The following is a 21,697-nucleotide window of genomic DNA, read 5'->3' on the forward strand; positions in this document are numbered from 1 at the left end:
CCAATTCCTGGAGAACAGCTCACAGACTCACCCTCCCCCCCTGTAACTCGCATGCCCACCCCTCCATAAATTCCTGCCGCCTGGCAATCAGTAACTTCAGCATCACACTTCACAGCTCTCATAGTTTACACTACTTGTTACTATTCTCCTTGCTACTGCTCTCTAGGGTTTGTGTTTTTTAAAAAAAAAATGCTGCACTTAAAAATATCCTGGGTACAAGTTGAACCTACAGTTCAGTTTAAGTTACACATTTCATGGCTTTATTTTAACTAGTAGCCTGGCCTATGCTTCATTATGTAGTGAAGGAAGCCCAGAGCCTTAGGGAACAAGGAAGGAGATGACAATCCAGCTGAGCATCCCACGGGCAACCCAGTGCTGGGTCCACCCACCACCACGCGGACCTCCACTCTCCGCCAGTCTCAGGCTGATGGGACCTGGCTTTCCCCTTTGTCACGTCCTCCGTCTCACTCTCGCTGGAGCTCAGACGGCCTCCGAGTCTGTCTGTCCGTGCGCACACGTGTGTGGCCACTGTCGTGTTCCAAAGGGCTCACCTCTCCGCTGCCATTTTACTAGGACAGCTCTCTGCTCTCTCACGCTCCCTCTCTCTTTCTCTCCCTGCCCCCAACTCAGGCTGGGCTTTTCCTGTCTCTGAACTCCACCAGTGCAGCAGCAACTAGCTGAGCTGCTGGCGTGTGAGTGAGTGAGTGAGTGTGTGTGTGTGTGTGTGTGTCTGCCTGCGCAGCTAGGCCAAGCCTGCGAGCCTGCCTGTCACTGGAGAGTTTTAGTTTGCATTCAGAAGAAAGGAGGAGGGGAGACAAGAGAGGAGGAGGAAAAGGTGGAGGGGGGGTGGGGGGGCGCGGAGAAGGGAGGGAGAATGTCTTGTTTGTGGCTTGTCAGCAATTGCTTGAGACAAGCTTCCATGTGTGAAAGCTACTTGGCATGAATGCCTGGGCCGTACCAAGTGTCACCGCGGCAAGAGGGGGAGGCAGAAGAAAAACAGATCAGACCAGAGCAGACAATAGGCCCCTAAAGTGTTCCCCCTAAGTTGCTTTGATGTTGTCCTGGTGTCTTGATACCAGGAGGCCAGGGATTGCAGGAAAAGGGTCTTTTTTGTCTTCATTCACTTTCCCCCCTCAGTTTCTGAAATGATTCTCCAGAATTTCTCCTCATAAAAAAGGTAAGCGCCCTAACAATTCCTCCTTCGGCGGCAGGCTCGTTCGCCGGTGCCTGGAAGTGGGGGTCTCATTCCTGCGCTGCTCTGGAGGCGCGCTGGGGTCCTGCGGTTGCAGCTCCTGCGCTGGCCCTGGAAGTCTTTCTAGGCGCTCGGGGCTGGGGTGGCCCCTCGTTCGAGGGAACCCCAGGAACACGATCGTGTGCCTCTGGGTTGGTGGGGGAGAAGGGGTGGATGGAGAGGGGTGGGAGGAGGGTGTGGGGGTGGAGGGTGGGAGGGAGAGAGAGAGAGAGCGCGCGCGAGCGAGCAGCGTGGAGGAGAGGGAGAGAAGGGCAGAGCCGCGGTTCGCTGGAGGCCGAGCGGGGCGTTCTCGGGCCGAGCCAGGGCTGCCGGGGCGCTGCCGAGCGAGCGGCCGCAGGGACTGCGCCGAGCTTTGTGTGTGCGAGCGTGTGTGCCCGTGGGTCTGGGGGCGCGTGGACTCGCCCCCCGCCGAGGGCAGCTCCAGCCCGAGCCCTGTCACCCGCGCCCAGACTCGGCATGGCCGGCGAGCAGGGAGAGCCAGAGAACTCTGCCGCGAGACGAGGCAGAAACTTTGCCCGCCTCGGGGATTCCTGCGCTCGGAGGCACTGTCACGGAGTTGTGGGGTGCCCCTGCCTCAGTTTCCCCGTCCGGGAAACCGTCCGAGAGCTGGCTGGGGATGCCGTTGCACGTCTCCCTGGGATCTAGCGACCAGAGCTGAGCGCTGTGGCTAACACGCGTGGAGAAATCTTCAAGCTAGAGAGGCTGTGGAATCACCAAGTAGAAGTGTGATCATTATTTTCGATCATCATCCTCGCGGTAATAAACCGGCATTAAAGACGCCCTGAGTCGAGGAGAGCCCGGAGCACAGATCAAGTGATGAGCATTTCTAAGGAAACAAAAAGCCTTTTTCCACCTGTTGGCTTCTGTCCTGTTCTCTTGTATCTTTTCGTTAGATTTATTGGCCGATTTGGACGGAGAATGGGGTGGGAGGGGTCGGGTTTCCCCTCTCCTCCTCCCTAGTACATCTTTTTGTAAAAAGAAGGTCATCGCGAGATGCTTGGGAGGCAAAATGTGCCTTGTGGAGAGTAGTTTACCCCAGCCCTTGTGTTGTGTGGTGCTGGCAGGGCAACCACACACAGCTGTAAACTCTACCTTGGAGGTTGAAGATTTTTATTGTGGCTTCGCGAGATTAAAAGAGATTTATTTACAATTGCTGTTTATCAGAGAGTAAATATCTTACGGTGGGGGTGTGTGAGGGTAAGAATGTGAAGACTGTTTACTCGCTGGCGGTTTTGTGGATAAAACCTTTTGCGTTTTAAAGTGACATCTTGAGAGATGGGAATAGAAGGCTAAGATGGGACTTAATATTCATCTCCAACAATGTTCTTTTTCAAAGCGAGGACTGTCTGCTTATTTTCTTGAACTGTAGATGTCCTTTCTTCTGTTCTTGCACACTGATTGTTTCACGCCTCTCAGTTGTACCTGTCTCTCTGAATTCTCTTGGGGAAATTTTGCTTTCTTTCCTAATTCTAGGTTTTCTATGACTCTGCTACTTGTCCAAGAAAAAAAAAATTCTGTAAAAGTCTGGGAGGCTGTGCCTCCTTTCATTGTAACTGCAAGTGTTTATCAGATGGGCTCCCTGGCTCCCTGTGATAGGAGAGGTTGAAGCAAAAGGCCAGCCCTGGGTGAACACATTTATGTTCTTCCCACAGAAGCCTGGAAACCTGATGTTAGGGTGTGGGAAAGGATCAAGGAAAGAAATTCATTGGCCTGACTCTGGCAAAGAAGGCCCTCCCAAAGCCCAGATTTGATGTTTTCTTAGAATAGAGCTGTACTTTATATCTTAACACTTAGCTGCTTTCTCCTTTGTAGGCAGCAGATCTTCCCGCGATCTGGCTCTGGCAAGATTTCAGGGTCCAGATAATCTGCCTAAAATGTTAGATTTTCAGAACCACAGCGGGAAGAAAGGTTACCCATCATGCTATAGGTGAGGGCGCTAAGGCCCAAGAAAGAGGAGTAAGGATCGGAAGGGGTTCAAGGAAGCTGGAGTGTGGCATCTAGACCATACCTGGGGCACAGAGTGCCCTCCCCTCACCCCCGCGCTCACCCTTACACACGCCCACTCTTGGCCAGCAGAGACAGCCACCCTTGGCTGTTCCACTGGCTGTGCTGGGTTCTAGCAGCACCCTCTGCGCTGCTCATGCCACAGCGAGGCACAAACAGGGGTCACAACGTGAATTCATTCTTGCGTCCGTGTGTGCATCCAACTCGTATTGTAGAAGCGCTTCTGAGGGGTGGGGAAGAGCAAGGCAGATGTGCCCAGGGCCACAGGGCTCTTCCAGTTTTGAGAGGATGGTCAACATGAGCCACAGAGTTCCACAAATCAGCAGTTGCTATCTTGCTAACATATATCACAGTGCTGGACATAGAGTTGTACAAGCTGTCGATCACAGGAGGTCACTGTCCCTTCCTCTTGTGGCTGAGTCCCCTGCCCCGGCCAAGCCCTGTTCCACTGGTGGTGGTCCTGGTCACGCACAACCCAGCGATTGCACACACAGCAGGAAACTCTCCTCTCGCTCAGCACACAGCACAGCAGACACACAAATAACATCTGCTTACCCTTTACACTTGTACTATTAAATAACTTCACACTTGTTGTGAGCTGGCTATGGAGCAGTCATTATCCGGGTAATTCGCGTTAGCTGTAGCCTCTGCACACTGTTAAGCTCTAATAGGCGCTGGAGGAGACTGGTTACTGAGGCTCTTGTCTCACCTCACTCATTCCAGAGTTCCTCTGGCTGATACTAAGCGCATAGCTGCTGGAAACTCCACCAGTATCACTGTCCTCTTCCAAGTCCAAGTCCAATAAGTAGAAGGAAAAGACCAAGGCCGCCCATCTATTTATGTAAGGGGAAGTTTTTTCAACACCTCTCCAACAGATCCCTCTTTGGTTGGGTCATTAGCATCTTTTACTGGTTTGGTGATAGCAGAGGTAGGACCGTCTGTCTTTCCCACCCCTCACCTCTCTGCCCTGTTTCCGGTCTTCCTTGTCTGAAATGCCACTCACTTCCGTAGAGGCACATTTGTGTTAATGCATTTGCCACCGGTCTCTACGTTGTATCTTTCCTTAGCACTGAGAGGAGTGATGTCAATCCATCTTTTTTCAAAGATTAATTTAATAATTTAAAAAGGAGACAGACATGCCCACCCACACATAAATCATAGATGTGGCGCCTATACTTTGGGAACCCACACATGTTGTGTGGGTAAGCTGTGTGACGCGCAAAATCAGAGTCATTGCCATGCACTCAGCCTGGCTACGCAGTGATGGGCCCGGCCCACATGATGGCAAACAAGCTGCACTGGAACTTGGCTTGGGCTGCATTTGGCGCCTGTGGCCAGGCCTTCTCCTCCCGAGCGGGATGCACTTCATTTGCAAGCCTTTGATCCCTTCCGGCAGACTCCCCCACCCCTCAAATGTGTTACTCCCGGGAAGCCGCCTCTGGGGGCGGCCGTCTCAGTTGGCGCTGGGAGAGGAATCCAGAGTGAGGAGGGATGAGAGGGAAAGAACAGCATTCAGTTGGAGGAAAGATGTAGCCAGCAGTGAAATACCGGCAGGACTCTGAGGACACTGCAAAGGTGCAAAGGGTGGGTACTGCGTCTAAGTAAAACTGCTGGAGGCTTTAGTCCAACTAACCCACACGGCACGTGGGGCGTCCTCCACATGGGTGAGCTACACACAACATGTTCACAAGGCGTTTTACTGAAGGAGATTTTGTGGGTATTCTGCCCCCCTCCAAGAGACATAAATCTAAGATGTAAAATGGAAATTTGCTCCATCCTTTGTAAGCCCTCACACTGTAATGCACTCTGAAATAGCTGCTTAGCCCTCTCTTATAACAGTCCTGCGAATTAAGTCATGTTGTTATCTTTCTGTTGTATTGGAGTCAGGCTATGTGTCTCACCCAGGGGCTCACAAGAAAATAAGAGGTGAGATAGTTAGCGACTGAGCCTCGCTGTTAGACCATCTCTTCCTGAGATGAGACACAGAGAACCCACACGGTCACCATGCTATTCAGATTAAAGGTACTGTTTTGACTTCACATTAAAATAAATTGGCTTAGTTTTACGCCCCCCCCCCAAAAAAAAGATTTATTTATCTGTTTGAAAGGCAGAGTTACAGAGAGAGGGGAAGACAGGCACAGAGAGAGAAAGAGAGAGCTAGAGATATAGAGACACAGAGAGAGAATCTTTCATCTGCTGAGTTACTCCCCAAATGGCTGCAATAGCCAGGGCTAGGCCAGGTCAGAGCCAGGAGCCTGGAACTCCAGCCAGGTCTCCCATGCTGGTGGCAGGAGCCCAAGCACTTGAATCATCCTCTGTTGCTTTTCCAGGAGCATTAGCAGGGAGCTGGATAGGAAGCGGAGCAGCTGGGATTTGAACCTGTGCTCATATGCTAGCCCCTGGCCCCCTTGTTTAAGACTCAGAGTGTTGATAAAAAAGAAAGACCTCTAATCTTAATTTAATAAGGACATGTCTTCTACAAAGTACATTGGACTTGGTTTTCGTTTTGTTTTTACTAGTTTCTTTTGACCTCTTAATTTTTTAAATTTCTTTTTGTTTTATTTGAAAGGCAGAGAGACACAGAGAAAGACAGAGACAGACAGGGTGATCTTCTGTCTGCTGTTTTCACTCCTCAAATGCCTGTGACAGCTAGGACTAGGACAGGCCAAGCCCAAGAGCCCACAACTCAGTGCAGGTCTCCCCCACGGGTAGCAGACACCCCAGTGCCTGAGCCGTCACTGCTGCCTCCCATGATGCACATTGGCAGGAAGCTGGGATCAGAAGCAGAGCTGGGACTCGAACCCTGGCCCTCTGATATGAGAGGCAGGCATCCCCAGCAGCATCTCAAACCCTGCAAAAACACTTGCCCGCTGACCTCTTTGAGGAGGAGGAATTGGTATCAGTCACCTTTAAGATTCCTTCCAGTTCTGCTTTTCAGCGTGTCTCTGATCCTGTGAATCCGATACTCCATGGGTCTCGTCCCCTGGTCACTGTATACAAAGCCCAATTCAAGAACTATGGTTACTGAAGGGGAAATATTGTGGGTTGTGTGGATGTATAGGATTCATTCTATATCTCCAGCATGCAAACTGCGTCAACATGTTGAACTGAAAGGCACAATAGGAAAATGTGGGATTTTAATTTTTGGATTTTAAGAGAATTTGCCAGTCAGCATGCAGGCACATGTGCAAGAGACTAAAGAACCATTTTCAAAAGAATAGGCTGTTTGGAATGCACGTCTTCCTGTATAATAAGGACGCATTTAAAATGGACGGGCACTGGGCACATCTCTTAGCTTCACTGTTCTCGCACGCTCTCTCCTAGAGACCGTGCTGTTTCTTTTTGTACCCTGCTCACACGTTGTTTGGAGGATGCAAAAGACCAGTTTAAGCGAGAGTAGTGCTGATGAGCCGCGCTGCGTGTTTTAACGCCGTGCTGCGGGGGATGGCAGCATCATTGACAGTTTGTATGATCTACAACTCCTGAAGGATATTGTTGAAGACTTGCCGGTAGGTTCCATATATGCACATAAATTATGTGTGTGGATTTGTCACATATGTTGCTGGGCTGTGAGTGGTAAACTGGCTCTGCAGTCTGTCTGGGTGAGGCCGAGAGTGAATGATGTTTTCATTAATCGTGTTATTTCTATGAGTGGTGCTGAGCACTATCTGTTTGAAACTCGTTAAACCTCAGAGAAGACATCATTTTTAAATGTTATATTGTAGCTTTCCGTGCAATTTTTAGAATGCCCAGAAGCAATTGTTCTGCCATGTTTTAGGAATGTCCTCTCACTTGTAACAAGAGAGACCAGTTCAAGGCTGATTGGATGGTGAACCAATGACTCTCTTTTCATTGGTCTTAATGAAATAAATAAATAGATAAATCTTTTCCCTCTGGAAAAAATAGTATATAAGAAATAATTAATTTCTAATTGGGAGAGGGGAGTTTGAAGACCATATATTCATTTATATTTAATTATGATGTTGCTTAAAATTCCTAACATTCAATAGCTTACTTAATTTCATAACACTTAAAAAATGGATACATGAGGGAAATGTATTATTGACTTTAAAGATGGGAAAACAGGATTGGTGAGACCAGCAAGCATTTTAGAACCTAAGATTATACCCCACAGAAACGTGTAGCATGTTTACTTCCTGATGAATGCCAAACACTGTCAGGGAACAGAAGAGCCTGTTTTAAACTTATCGCCAATCTAATTTGTAATGACATAAGTAGCTATCAAAAGTATTTGTATGTTCTTCACTTAAAGACTGAAAATACCTTTAGTCGAAAGCTTGAAAGAGCTGTAGTAATTACACAAAAAAACATAATCACCTCTTTTCCTGAAAAATACATCCACAAATTCAAAACTACCATTTTGAAAGCGTTTGGAGGAAGTCGAGCTATCAGTGCGCAGAAGGGAGACTCTCGGGCCTTGAGGTAGCTTCAGCCTCTCTAATACTGACTTACTGGACTTTCTCTTGCCTCATGGCTTATACAGTTAGCATCTGTTTGAGGAGAGAACTTTTGCTGAGGCTCTGTGGACAAAGGACATTTTGAATGAGGCCCAAGGACAGACTGGCCCTGGGGATGGCCGCATTGTGGTTTACTATACAGAGGACCATGGCACTCTGGGGGTCTCAGGCAATGCAGTCTAAGCAATGCAGTACTTTAACTCCTGTGTCAGCGCCTAGGCTGCTTCCTCCTTTTTTTTTTTTTTTTTAAAGATTTATTTATTAATTTTAAAGAGTTACACACAGAAAGAAAGAGAGGCAGAGAGAAAGAGAGAGAGGAAGAGAGGAAAGGTCTTCCATCTGCTGGTTCACTCCCCAGTGGGCCGCAGCGGCCGGAGCTGGGCCGATCTGAAGTCAACAGCCAGGAGCCAGGAGCTTCTTCCTGGTCACCCACGCAGGTTCAGGGGCCCAAGAACTTGGGCCATCTTCTGCTTTCCCAGGCCATAGCAGAGAGATGGATCGGAAGTGGAGCAGCCAGGACTTGAACCAGCGCCCACATGAGATGCCAGCACTTCAGGCAGCAGCCTCACCTGCTACGTCACAGCGCCGGCCCCATGCTTCCTCTTCCAGAGTGTCTGTCTGCCTCATCTATTCCAAAACGGATCCTGCTGCTCCTTCAAGACTTAGCCTCAGCATTTCTTTAAGAAGTCCCCTGGATGCAAACCACCCTGTCCCCACTCCACCACGTCTTGGGATGGCATACGCTTATGTGCCCCCTGTCACCTTATCACACTGTGTTGGAATCATCTGCCTCCCCCTCCCTCGCCCCCAGGCTGTGACCCACTCAGGGGTTCAGCACCCTCAAAGATCAGGTCTGCCTTTAGTTTTCACACCCCTCAGCTTAGGGCAGGGTAAAACTGAGCAGGCAATCAAGAAGTGCTGTTGAGTGAGTCAGTGGTTCACATTGGAATGTAGCGTATTAGTTAAGTTTAACTAAATACAGAAGGCATGACAGGAAAAACCTGTAATAAAGCTACCTTCCATCCTGGGTTTTAAGAAGGGAATCTCTCAGAGGGTATCTGTGCAAAGAATACACTGCACATTCATAGCAAAGTCTTCTGTGTTCTCCCAGTTTCTCCCTTTTCTCATGCCCTGATGCTTCTGGTTTTCATGTGCCCGTTCTTGGGCCTTGTGACTCCCTTACCAAGAATTGACTTTGTATGTTGAAGAGTCACAGGTGATGAATTAGTTGGTTATGCTTTTTTCAAGGTTTATTTTTGTATTTTTATTTGAAGGGGAGGATGAGAGGGAAAAGAGAGCGTTCCTCCATCCACTGGTTCACTCCCCAAGTGCCTGCAACAGTGAGAGTTGAGGCAGGCCAAAGCCAGGAGCCAGGAACTCCATCCAGGTCTCCCATATGAGTGGCAGCGACCCAAGAAGATGGGTCATCATCTGCTGCTTCCCAGGGAGCTGGATCAGAAGCAGAGGCAACAATGGATCTTTGGGGACCGGCATTGTGGCATAGTGGGTAAAGCTGTCACCTGCAGTGCCGGCATCCCATATGGGCACCAGCTCTAGTCCCGGCTGCTCCATTTCTGATGCAGCTCTCTGCTGTGGCCTGGGAGAGTAGAAGATGGCCCAAGTGCTTGGGCCCCTGCACCCGCTTGGGAGACCCAGAGGAAGCTCCTGACTCCTGGCTTCGGATCAGCATAGCTCCGGCCGTTGCAGCCAATTGGGGAGTGAACCATTCGATGGAAGACCTCTCTCTCTCTCTGCCTCTCCTTCTCTCTGTGTAAGCTGACTTTCAAATAAATAAATAAATAAATATTTTTAAAAGAAAAAAAAAAAAGAATGGAGCTTTGGCACTCCGGTATGAGATGTGGGAGTCCCACAAGCTTACCCTGCTGCACCCCAGCGCCTGTGTTGATGATGTTTGCCTGCCTGACCCTCTCGCAGAACCATCTATCAATATTGAAGTAGCAGCAAAAGAGGAAACATTTTTGCTGTCTCTGAAACAGGGAAAACAGATACTTTGGAGGAAGTCTGGGCAATCAAAGGCTAGGAAGGCAAATGTCTGACTTTCAGGAATCTGCAGCTGTGGCCGTCTGAAACAGAGACAGGCCATACAACTCAAGTTTCATTTTTTTTTTTTAAGAAAGGTTTTAAGTGCTGAACCCTCTAGGAAAAAAGCTTCTGATTGCAAAGAACTGACTCACTCAAGTTTCCTTAAGAAAAGGGCCGTCGCTGGAAGGGTGTTCGTGGATGGAACCTGAAGGCAGAGCAGGAAACCATTCAGGCAGAGCAGCAGCTCCAGGGACAGCCTCGCTCACCTAGGCTCCTCTAGCTCCCATGTTCTGCTCTTCTCCCTCTGTGTTGCATTACGTGGGCTCCTTTGGCTCCTTGTGGCCTTGGTCTTCCAGCTTTATTCCGAGTAACTGCTGTCCATCTCACGGCTTTTGGCTTGCACCTAGTTGTTGCTTCTTTGATTTGCCGAGACCGGCATGTGCGAAACTCTCCCCTCTGACTTGCCTCCTGGTCTCTTTCCTTATAATCTTTCCAGTGAGTTTTCTCTGACAGTTGCTTCATTCTCTCAGTGCTCCCTAATTGAGATCCCGTGAAAGAATATAACTAACCCAACCCATTACCATGCTTTGTAGATCCTTAGATGGTTGAAGTAGTGCAGGGGCCATAAACTCAGTCCTACTCCATGAGCTGCGACAGATGGAAGTGGGTAGGAACATGGGAGTTGTTGCTTGGTATGGAACAAGATTGACTTTTTAAAAAATATTTATTTTCATTTATTTGAAAGAGTTACAGAGAAAGGAGGAGAGACAGAGAAGGAGAGAGAGAAAATCTTCCATCTGCTGGTTCACTCCCCAAAAGGCCACAACGGCTGGAGCTGGGCCAATCTGAAACCAGGAGCCGGGAGCTTCTTCTGGGTCTCCCACATGGTTGCTGGTGCTCAAGCACTTGGGCCATCTTCTACTGCTTTCCCAGGCCATAGCAGGGAGCTTGATCAGAAGCACAGCAGCCAGGACTCAACCAGCACTCATATGGGATGCTGGAGTCACAGGTGGAGGCTTAACCTGCTATGCCCCACTGCCGGCCTCAACAAGATTGACTTTAATCGAAACTATGGAAGCTGACAACAAGTGTATTTGACATATCTAAGTCTATTATGAACATCAAAGAAATTAAGGATAACCAAGTTATTGAAAATTAAAATGTTTCTTGCATAACAATTAGTATAACAGAAATAAGAAGGCCAGGGGAAGAAATAACAAATTTCTAACCAAGAAAGAAGTTGGGAGAGGAAGTATATTAGAATTAGCTCTTACATGTGACATCATTTCATTCATTAAAAAGCAAGAGAAGGTGAATAGTGACAATTAAATTATATTGACATGGATGTCAGAAGCTGATTTATTTAAAAATTTTTTCTCTATCACGTAACTTTATTCACATAAATGCCCCTTTATTTATTTTTTAAATTATATTTATTTATTTGAAATCCAGAGTTAGAGAGAGAGAGAGAGATCTTCCATCTGCTGGTTCACTTCCCAAATGGCCCAAGGGCCACAACTGGGTTAGGCTGAAGCCAGGAGCCAGGACCTTCAAGTGGTCCTGTGCTGACAGGTGCCATGGCCCAAGGAGTTGGCCCATCTCCCACTGCTTTCCTAGGCATATTAGCAGGGAGCTGGATTGGAAGTATAGCAGCTGGGACCCGGCACCCATATAGGATGCCGACGTTGCAGGTGGCAGCTTAAACAGCTACAATTTACAAAGCCTCTGTCGTGCGTACAGATCCAAACAGATCGGGGATGCCCAGTGTTCGAGGAACCGAAACAGAACATCTCATACCAACCCAAGTCAGCCAAGTGCAAAAAAATAGTCATAGAAAGGTGTCCACTGATCACCAGCTTCTACGCAAAATGAAAAATAGATTCATTAACTAGTGTTTGAAACTAACTTTGTGTCTGGCGTAAAGCCTCCACCGGTCGGCCCATTGGAGTGGGAAGAAGCCATGAAGCGGCCCCCATGCTCAGATGCAGACGCCTCTGGGGCACAGAGGACTTCTTGAAAACCCCCTAAGTATGCTCCCCTCCTCCCGCGGCCTCTCCTGGAAGAAAACAGGGGAGACGGCCTTCTGACACCGCCTCAATCTCAGGGCCTTTGGTGACGGCTGTGGGCAGACACACGGCTGGCCAGTCCTGTGTCAGGCTTACCGGGCATCTGTGCAGACAGGATCCTGCGCCGGCGGCCGAGGCGGGCAGGAGCAGAGGGTCCTGTGTGCACCGGCGGACTGTGCTCCGCCCAGCAGGAGAGGGTGGCAGAGCCGGCAACTTTGGGCGTCAGCCTCCAAAACCGAGGGACCTTAGCAGTGGCTGTCCTGAGGCTGCAGGCCGAGGGACTCCCCGGGGCTGTGTCTGTGTCTGGGGGCCCCCAAGCAAGGAGACACTGGGCGACCCACCTGCAGGGAGAGCCCACATAGGCTCCCGGAAGTGGGAGGAGGGCGGGGCATGAGCAGCGGGGGGTGGGGTGGGGTGGGGTAGGTGCGCGCCGTGGGCAGGGCTGGAGGCAGCGAGAGCAGAGTGAGGGCTCCTCCTCAGGGGGCGGCACCCCGGACTCCTGCTTCTCCAGGTCTCCAGAGAGGCCCCAAGGCTAAAACCCAGACATCTATTCTATTAAGGTCAGTCTGCCAAACAGCGAAACAGCCAACGCATAAAAGCAAGCTTCCCACCATGGCAGCTCTTTTCCTTTTCTTAGAAAAAGATTCAGACAAAAATAATAATTTCATTGCTCCAAACGCTGGTTTTCTGGGCTGGGAGATGCCAGCGATGCTAGCTGAAGGAGCCGAGAGCCTGGGCGGGGGCGGCGCTGCAGTGGGGGGCGATGTCCAGGGCAGGAGGGCTGCGGAGGGCCTGGGGCACCGGCTCAGCCGCAGGTTAGAGAGCAGAGGGGTGAGGGCCCTCGCCCCTGCCCCAGCACATGAGGCTGGTTTAAAAGGCAAGCAATTCTGGAATCCGAGTCCAAGAAGAGAAGAACTTCAAATACTAACCCCTCTGCCTGTGCTTTCTTGTTGTGTTAGCGTCGCCCATTTCCCTACTCTATACTGGATCTCTCTTCTTCATCTGTAACTTCTGGAACAATTGTCATGAACTAAGTTGTGTGACCTTCGGATGGTTATTTATTCTCTCTCTCTCAAACTGAATTTACTCATCTGTAAAATAGCGATAAGAATTATTTTAAGAACTTGTTATAAAAATTAAATTAGATGAGATCATACATTTAATGTTACTGATCTATCTATATATATATATATATCACCTGGTACTTAATGGGGTCTCCAATATTCAGTTGTTTCAACTATTCTAGTACATAGGAAGCCTTGACTGAGCAATGGCCTGCCTGAAATTTCACTTGTTATATAATTTATTCTTTATAATAATCCTGAAGGTCTTGTATTATTTCTACTTTATGAATGAGAATACAGTAGTAATAATGTGTATTTGCTATGTGCCATGCACTGAGTTAAACTCTTTTGTGCCTTTTCTTATTTACACTGAGATAGGCGCTATTAATATCGTTGTCTTATGGCTGAGGACACTAAGGCCTGGAGAACATCACTTGTTCAAGGTCACGCAGGATCGTAGCCTGAGGGCTTCTGCATTAGGTCAGCCCAAGGTCGTCCAGAGTCAGGTGGTTGCCAAGTGTCAGAGTCCAGACTCAGGTCCTGTTAAGGGCAGTGCTTCTTGAGTGCTCTACCACAGGTGCTGCTGACCGTGTGACGGAGTAGGCACACACCAGCGAGGATCTTGCTTCTGAACCTTAGCACCACGATCAAAAGGACAAGGACACAGTTTGGAAAGGGTGCTGATGAAATTCTCCTTAATAACTGAAATATGTCAAAACAAGGTCTTGGGGTCCTGAAGAAATGATTTAACAAACTAGTGTGTGGTGGGGCTGGCGTGGTGGCATAGCAGGTTAAGCCTCTTCCTGCCATGCCAGCATCCAATATGGGTGATGGTTTGAGTCCTGGCTGCTCCACTTCCAATCCAGCTCCCTGCTAGTGCACCTGGGAAAACACCCAAGGATGGCCTACATGCTAGGGCTTTTGCATACAGGAGGGAGACCTGGAAGAAGCTCCAAGCTCCTGGGTTCAGCCTGGCTCAGCAGCAGCCATTGTAGCCAGCTGGGGAGTGAACCAGTAGATGGAAAATCTCTCTCTCTCCCTGCCCCTCCTCTCTCTGTAATTCTGCCTTTCAAACAAATAAGAAAGAAATCTTTAAACAAAATTTTAAAAAAAGATGCCACTTAGGAAAAAAAAAAGATCCATTGTGTGTCAGACGATGAAGACTGAGTTCGGCATTGTGGGGAATGTAAGATGATTGAGACATGAATCCTTATCTTTAAGGGGCTTTCATCCAGGTGGAGGGTGACAGATGCTCACAGAGCTAATTATAAAGATACAGCCACAGATCAAAGAACGAAAGCAGTCGAGAGAGAGCAGAGTGATTTGGCAGTGAAGAGAATGGCAGTGGAGGCACTGGGGAAGGCTTCCTGTAGGAGATGATTCTGCAGTTGTTCTTGAGGGACGAAGGTGCAGGGACCGGAAGCTGTCTATACTTTCCTTTTTCTTCACACCAGTGGTTTTATAGAGGACGGTATAAAATAGCTAACTACTGAGGAAATCTGTCCACAGGGAGTAGTGTTTTCAAAGGTTAGGTTCTTAGGAGAAAGTGGAGAAATATCTCCTCTTACTAATCATAAGGCCATATTGGCATTTCTCCTAATCCACACTTATATAGATTTCTACTTTGAAGGAGTCAGAAAATCGAACCCTTTGTTCAGTGCTTTCTGGGTTGGGGATTTGAGTTCCATAGCCTTCTAGCAAGAGTCTCCAAGTCCCTGGAGTGACCAAATGGTGCACTGGTGTTGGCCCTTGGGTGGCACTGAGCAGCACTAAGGTACTGGCAGGTGGGTCACTTTCAATCTACTCTTTCATTAGAGATTTTAGACTGTGTAGTTGGAAATTCTGAATTTTCCTTACATACAATACCAGGCTCTTTGCATTTGTTACAGGGGTGGGTGGCACAGTCCTGATTTTAAATACTTCGTCTTGTCTCCGTAGGTATGTTCATGACTAGTAGTCTGTGTGTTCTGGTTGCAGTTTCAGGGTGTTAATTAGATTGAGTTTCTGCATCCAATCTTGCTTCAAGAGGCTAACTGGACATCTTCTGCATATGGGCTTTATTTACTTGGAGTGAGAAAGTACATGCAAGTCTACACGGTATGGTAGAACCCCAGCTAAGAGCTCTTGTTTTGGTTTGCTTTGTTTCTTTGCTCAATCCTCTTTCCCCAAACTCTGTTGATAGGCACTATGCTCATCCCTCCTTCAAGGCCTGGGTCAAATGTTCCTTTGCTCACAGAGTCTCTCTCTCTCTCCTCCTGGAGCCAGGGGAATCACTCGAGTCCTGCCATCCTGTTTTCCTTAGAGTGATCATACAAGTGTCCTTGTCGTCCTCTGCTTTTCTTGGAGTGATCATCATGGCTATAAGAGATATGTGTTCGTTGTCCCACATGCCTTAAAATGCAAGAAGCAAGAGGGAAGGGATTTAGGCTCTGTTCACCTATGCATTTTCCACAGTACCCAGAAGGGCCCCTGCCATACAAGGGGTTGGGGCTCTTACATGTTTGTTGACTCAGCTGAATTGAATTCTTTACCACATTGGATCGGCTTGGGACGTGACAGCTTTGGTGTCTGCCTCAGTTCCTTTTTGGAAAAGAAACAATGTTTTTTAAAAAAAAAAATTAACTAATTTTAGGATGAAAGAGACCATGTACTATAAACAGTAATTGCGATTATTATTAATAAGCATCATTTAGAAAGTGTGGAGTGATGGAATCACTTCATTTGCTTGCTTGTGGTGGCAGAGCGGGCAGGCTTGATAGATGAACTGGTCTTTTCCATCTTTAATATCTGTGATTCTTTGCTACGTTACGTAGACAAGTGCGAGCCAATGTACACTGAAGGAACAATTGAAACAGCTCATACCCACTGATGGGTTCTGAATTACTCTACTTGTAAGTGCTCAGGAGAAAGATCCAGGATTCATTGTGGATTGCTCAATGGAGACATCTGCTCACTGTGCAGCAGCAGTCAGAAGAATGAATGAGATATAATAGGCTGCATTAACTTGGAGAATGGGATAAAGAATAATGCGGAAAATAATATAGTGTGCACAATTTGGCATTGATTATTTCTGTAATTACAATAAAACATTTTAATGATATACATTGATGTTATGACTTCACCTTAAATTTGGAATTTGGCATTGGATCCTTTCATTTCAAAGAAAACAAAGCAAAAATTCAAAGGATCCAGAAAAAAACAACAGAGCCTCAAAGACATACAAGGGATTTGCCTGTAATGAGAAACTGAAAAGACAAGGACATTTTAATTTGGGTAAAGGGGAAAAATGACATTGTATAAATTTATTTAAAATTAATGAAAGTTTCAGAAAATTGCTCGAGCTGGCTTCTGATTATCCTTGGTAATGGAGGTCAGAGATAGGCAGGATAATTGAAATCCCCGATAATCCCCAACCCTCATTTTAGCTATTAGTTGCAGCATCCTCCTGTCCTACCAAAAGTTTTAACAAATGAATAAATACAAGACGCCACAGCAGAGGGCTTGCTTGAACTGAAGAGCCCATGCGACAGGCAGCCAGGAGAACAGGAAAGCACACAGAATTTGGAGTCAGGTGACCTGAATTCTGGTCTCGGATCCCTGTTTATCATCTCTACAACCTTAAGTGACGTGCTTCACTTCTGTGTGACCCAGTTCCCGTATCTGTTCATTGGAGATGATGGTATACAGATTGATGTGTGATGTTGAATGCTGGTTGTAAGAGGGCCTGCTTTCCCACTCAGCATGCCAGCCTCGGCAGCTGACATAGCTCCCAGGGTCTAGGGGCTTACACCCCACTCCCTGTCCTTTTGAATTTGGGGCTTCTTAGATTCTTTGTAGTGGATTCTAAAAGAGGCAAGAAGCATTTCTCTCATGTTCAGAATCATTTGCAGCATTGAGACTCCCTTGCTCCCAGCCTTCAAATAATTTTGCATACATTTTTATTAATGCATGATTATTTAGCGATATCTCATGTCACCTGAAGGTAGCCCATTGAGGTGGGCACTGCTATTATTCTCATCTTCCAGATGAGTTGATTGGTGGTCAAGAAGACTGGGTTGCAACTCTACTGTTATCTTCCCTGGAAAAATGATCGACCTTTCTCTATTACTCTAGGAACTCCTACTCTGTCCTTCAGCATCCACTCGGTACTCCCCCACAGAGGCTGTCCTAAGCCCTCTCTTTCCTTGTAGGAGCTTGTCTCATCTGCCTTAGCACCTTCTACTGTAGCTCTTACTGTATTATTATGCTAACAATAGTAGAAGCCCTTATAGTCCATTCCATTGATAGTTAGTGATTTAGTGGAACAAAGAAATTAAAAGAAGAATCAGGCAACATGATGGAATCAGTCCTTAAACCTTTATTTTAACTTAAAACATCCCTCAAGTTTTTGATGGAGGGCCAAGGCTCCACCCCTGGAGCTGAGGGCCTCCTATTAGAACTCTGGTCCTCTTTCTGACACAGCCACGCCTCCGAGGCTTTCTCAATTGTTGCTTAATCTTGGTTTCTTTAAAGTGGAGCAAATTCTAAAAGACATTTGTGAGGCAGCCAGATTTTTCTGGATTTAATGATGTTTAAGGGTTGGCTCCCCCATGCCGAAGTTGACAGCACATTTTTGGTAACTTAGTTTTAAGGCTTTTCCCAAACATTTAACTGAGATCTCCTAGAAACAATTTATCTCGTTTGCACTTACACTTCATTACTTTAAGTAAGTTTGATGAAATCGTGTCATTCCAAGAAGAAGAAGAATGAGTTTGAATAGGTTTGGAAACAAACACATGAACACATGCTGAACAAAGCAACTCCTTTGGTGGGCAGGGGTCTTGGGGTAGGTTTACCACCAGCAGTGTTGGCTCAGCAGGTTGTGAGCCTAGCCCATTTATAGAGGGATGGAAGACCACAGACTAATCCGTCCAAGTGTTATCACTCAAGAAAGGCCCTGCCCAGAAGGGCTTCTGTTCCATGTTTCTGCCCTGGAAGACGAATGCTTGGAAGGTCTAGCTTTTGTCCTTCTCACAGGCACAGTGATGGGCAGACAGTGGGCCCTCAAGGAACATGGACTAACTAGTTAGCTGACCATACCAACAGACAGAGCCACCCTCTGGTGGGATACCAACCTGCAATTCACTGTCTGGAAGTTAGACTAGGGAAAGAGGGACAGAGCTAGCAAATGCATTTCTAATATTGTTGTAAGAGAAGATGAAATAAACCATTAAACAGCTGAAAAAAATGTAAGGCAGCTATAAAGAAGCGGATTTTGTGTAATGTGTAATTAACCTGGGTAACTCACTAACACAAAATAGCAGTGAGACAACGTGCTTGCTAACGTTTTATAAAGGATTGGATACGCTCTAACATGAGCATACACCTGCACTTACAATCACGGTATCTGACTACAAAAAGCCTCCCTGGTGATTACGTTCGGGGCCAGCTGGGTCAAGAAGAAATCTCCTTACTGATACACCCTTGTGGCATCGACTCTATTATATGCTTCTCGTGACAAAGTAAAGCATCTTGAACCGAACACCAGTAGGGGAAAGAAGTCAGATCTGAAGGGTATCACCCTTGACAAAGACATTCTGTGGTAGGTGATTGGTTTGGGAGATGGAGATAGAGGGCTGGTGATGGCAGGCATACTCTCTCTCCTAACACATTCAGCCTGTGCTCAATAAATGAATTTTGGTTTGAACTACAACATACTGAGCAACAGATTTGGAAAGGTGCAGAGTGTTTGCATGGCCCCAGGAAATGGATGAGAAAGAATAATACCCATGGGGTGTATGTGTGTGTGTGTGTGTGTGTCTAAAATAATCCTTCTTGGGGTCTAGTGGGTGTGAATTTTCTCATTGATTTTCCATCCTGGGAGTCTGTGAGCTAGTTCCAATTATTAATTCTTGAGGACCTCTCTGTTCCCCTGGAGATTATGAAGCATTTCTCTAGAAAAGGAAGAATGGAATTAACATTGTATTGCATACTCACTGGGTTCCAGTCATTGTGCTAAGTGTTTAATATAGGATAGCATATTTCTTTGCACATCAGTTGCCATTGCTTTTTTTTTTTTTTAAGATTTATTTATTTGAAAGTCAGAGTTAACAGAGAGAGAGAGGGAGAGAGAGAGAGAGAGAGAGGTCTTCCATCCACTGGTTCACTCCCCAAATGGCTGCCATGGCTGGAGCTGGGCTGATCTGACACCAGGAGCCAGGAGCTTCTTCCTGGTCTCCCACACAGGTGCAGGGGCCCAAGGACTTGGGCCATCCTCTGCTGCTTTCACAGGCCCATTAGCAGGGAGCAGGATCGGAAATGGAGCAGCTGGGACTGGAATCAGCACCTATATGGGATGCAGGCGTTGCAAGCAGCAGCCTAGTAGATAAAGACAGTGAGGCTCAGAGAAGTAAAGTCATTTGCCTGAAGTCTAATAGCAGGTAAATGTCAGAGCCAGGGTTTGACCCAAATTAATCTCCAAATCCATTGCTTTTCCATGGAACAAAGCTGCCAATTGGGATCAGCACATTCCTAGAGCTCAGATAGTCTATAAAATAAAAACCTTGTATTCCACAGAGTATTTACCTGGGGATGATCTCCCAAAGAGCGTGCCTCAGAGGAAGGCTGTGAGTGACACTGGGTCAAGGACAGTCGTGGATTTCTAGAGGTAGAAGTGCTTGGAATCCCTCTGGTCCCATCCTCCACCTGTGGTGCCTCAGCTCTCCGTGATGGTGGTCCCGAAGGAGCTGCACGGACTCTCTGGAGACACCAGTGGGGACAGGGCCATTAGGCAGCTTGTCACACCCTCCGTGAGCATCACTTTCCTCCTGTGGGGACGTACAGGGGCAGCCTCCCCCATCTTAGCAGGACCTGGCCCTTCTCATATTTGGAAACAGGCGTGAGGGTGCCCCTCCCACTACCTTCCTCCCGGTGGGCATTGTGCCGTCTACAAGGACATAGAATAGAAATCTTTTTCCCTGGCCGCTCTGCTGCATGTACTTCAGTCTGTCTGGATTCCTTCTGAAGATCGGAATTCAGGACTGGCCACTGGGCTCCACATGGAGTGGAGAACGATCGCTGAGAGTGCATTTTTAATCTTTCCAGCACTTCATCCCAAAGTGTGAACTCCTTCTCTCCCGTTCCTGCTTCTTCAATTTCTTCTCTCCTTTTTCTTAAATACGTGCCGCTGTGTCAGCAACCTGGACTTTTGTCATTTGTGTGTTGGACTTAAGTTGTCTCTGCTTTCACAACTTTTGAAATTCATTTTGTCAGAATTGATACTTTGAGGACTTTTGGTTTTCAGCCGTGGTTTCTTTTTGCCTGTTTTTTATTTGTTTGTTTGGCCTTGATTGTCATCTTTCCCCCTTTAGTAACATCCTCAAATGAGATTTTAAAAATGTTTTCTAGGGCCGGCACTGTGGCTCAACAGGCTAATCCTCCGCCTGTGGCGCCGGCACACCGGGTTCTAGTCCCGGTTGGGGTGCCAGATTCTGTCCTGGTTGCCCCTCTTCCAGTCCAGCTCTCTGCTGTGGCCCGGGAGTGCAGTGGAGGATGGCCCAAGTCCTTGGGCCCTGCACCCGCATGGGAGACCAGGAGAAGCACCTGGCTCCTGGCTTCGGATCAGTGCCGTGTGCTGGCCGCGGCAGCCATTGGAGAGTGAACCAATGGCAAAGGAAGACCTTTCTCTCTGTCTCTCTCTCTCTCACTGTCCACTCTGCCTGTCAAAAAAAAAAAAAAAAGTTTTCTATATGTTTATCCAAATCATTGCTATTCAAATTGAGCAGGACAATCCTGTAAAGCTGTAAGGAATCCTTTAGGGACAAGGCTTGTGGCACTGTGGGTTGAGTGGCCTCTTGGGGTAGGCAGCTTATGCCATACTGAGATGCCCGAGATGGAATCCTGCCTCTGCTTCCAATCCAGCTCCCTGCTCCTGTGCACCCTGGGAGCCAGCAGATGAGGTTTTGGCCTGGCCCAACCATAGCTGTTACCAGCTTCTGGGCAGTGAGCCAGCAGGTGGAAGATCTCTCTCTCTCTCTCTCTCTCTGTGTCTGTCTCTCTCTCCCTCTCCTCTCTCTTCCTTTCTCTTTCTCATATCCCCCCCATTTTCAAATAAATACATAAATAAATGTAACTTTTTAAATTATTCAGTTACCAATCCACCAGATTCTGTCAGCCACCCACCCCACATATTCCTCTCTTTTCTATAAGAATAGTTATGCTTTGCATATCTTATCTCATTCAACCTGTGTTAAACCTTCATGAACCATGTTTCACATATCATGTATTTTTTAAAATGTAAATTTATTTTTATTTATTTGAAAGGTAGAAACAGCTCTTCCATTCACTGGTTCACTCCTCTAGTACCTACAATAGCTGGGGCTGGGCCAGCACAAAGCCAGGAGCCTGAACTCCGTCCAGGTCTTCCTTGTGAGTGTCAGGGATGTAAGTACTTTGAGGCGTCACCTGTGACTTGGCAGACTGCGCGTTAGCAGGAAGCCGGATTGGAAGCGGGGTGGGAAGCTCAAACCCAGGCACTCCGATGCGGGGGTGTGAGCGTAGCAAGCAGAATCGGCCCTGTATTTTCGTTTGTGTTTTACTGTTAGACAAACTGAACCTTATAGTGGTGAAGTGGTTTACCCAAGATAACCCCATTTGTTAAACACCGAACCAGAGTGTGCACCCATGTTTTCACATCCCTTCTGTACTACTGTGGCTCTTTAGCTGTTGTGAATTCCCCTGCTGAAATCCAGAGACGCTATTTTTGCCTCATTTCCCTGACCTACCAGCAAGTGCTTCTGACCCCTAGAAGGC

General features: G+C 47.4%; 1 protein-coding gene across 2 annotated transcripts in view; it reads left to right on the forward strand.

Annotated features, from left to right (window-relative positions):
- The first annotated feature begins 1,005 nt into the window (after window positions 1–1,005).
- LOC133760117 (uncharacterized) overlaps window positions 1,006–21,697 on the forward strand; it is a 79,706-nt gene continuing 59,014 nt past the window's right edge. For both annotated transcript variants that reach the window (XM_062192102.1, XM_062192103.1), the window contains exon 1: window positions 1,006–1,177. The gene's annotated coding sequence lies outside the window, so the exon portion shown is untranslated. The remainder of the gene's footprint in view (window positions 1,178–21,697) is intronic.

This window comes from Lepus europaeus, chromosome 5 (genome assembly GCF_033115175.1).
Source record: "Lepus europaeus isolate LE1 chromosome 5, mLepTim1.pri, whole genome shotgun sequence".
Taxonomy (NCBI): domain Eukaryota; kingdom Metazoa; phylum Chordata; class Mammalia; order Lagomorpha; family Leporidae; genus Lepus; species Lepus europaeus.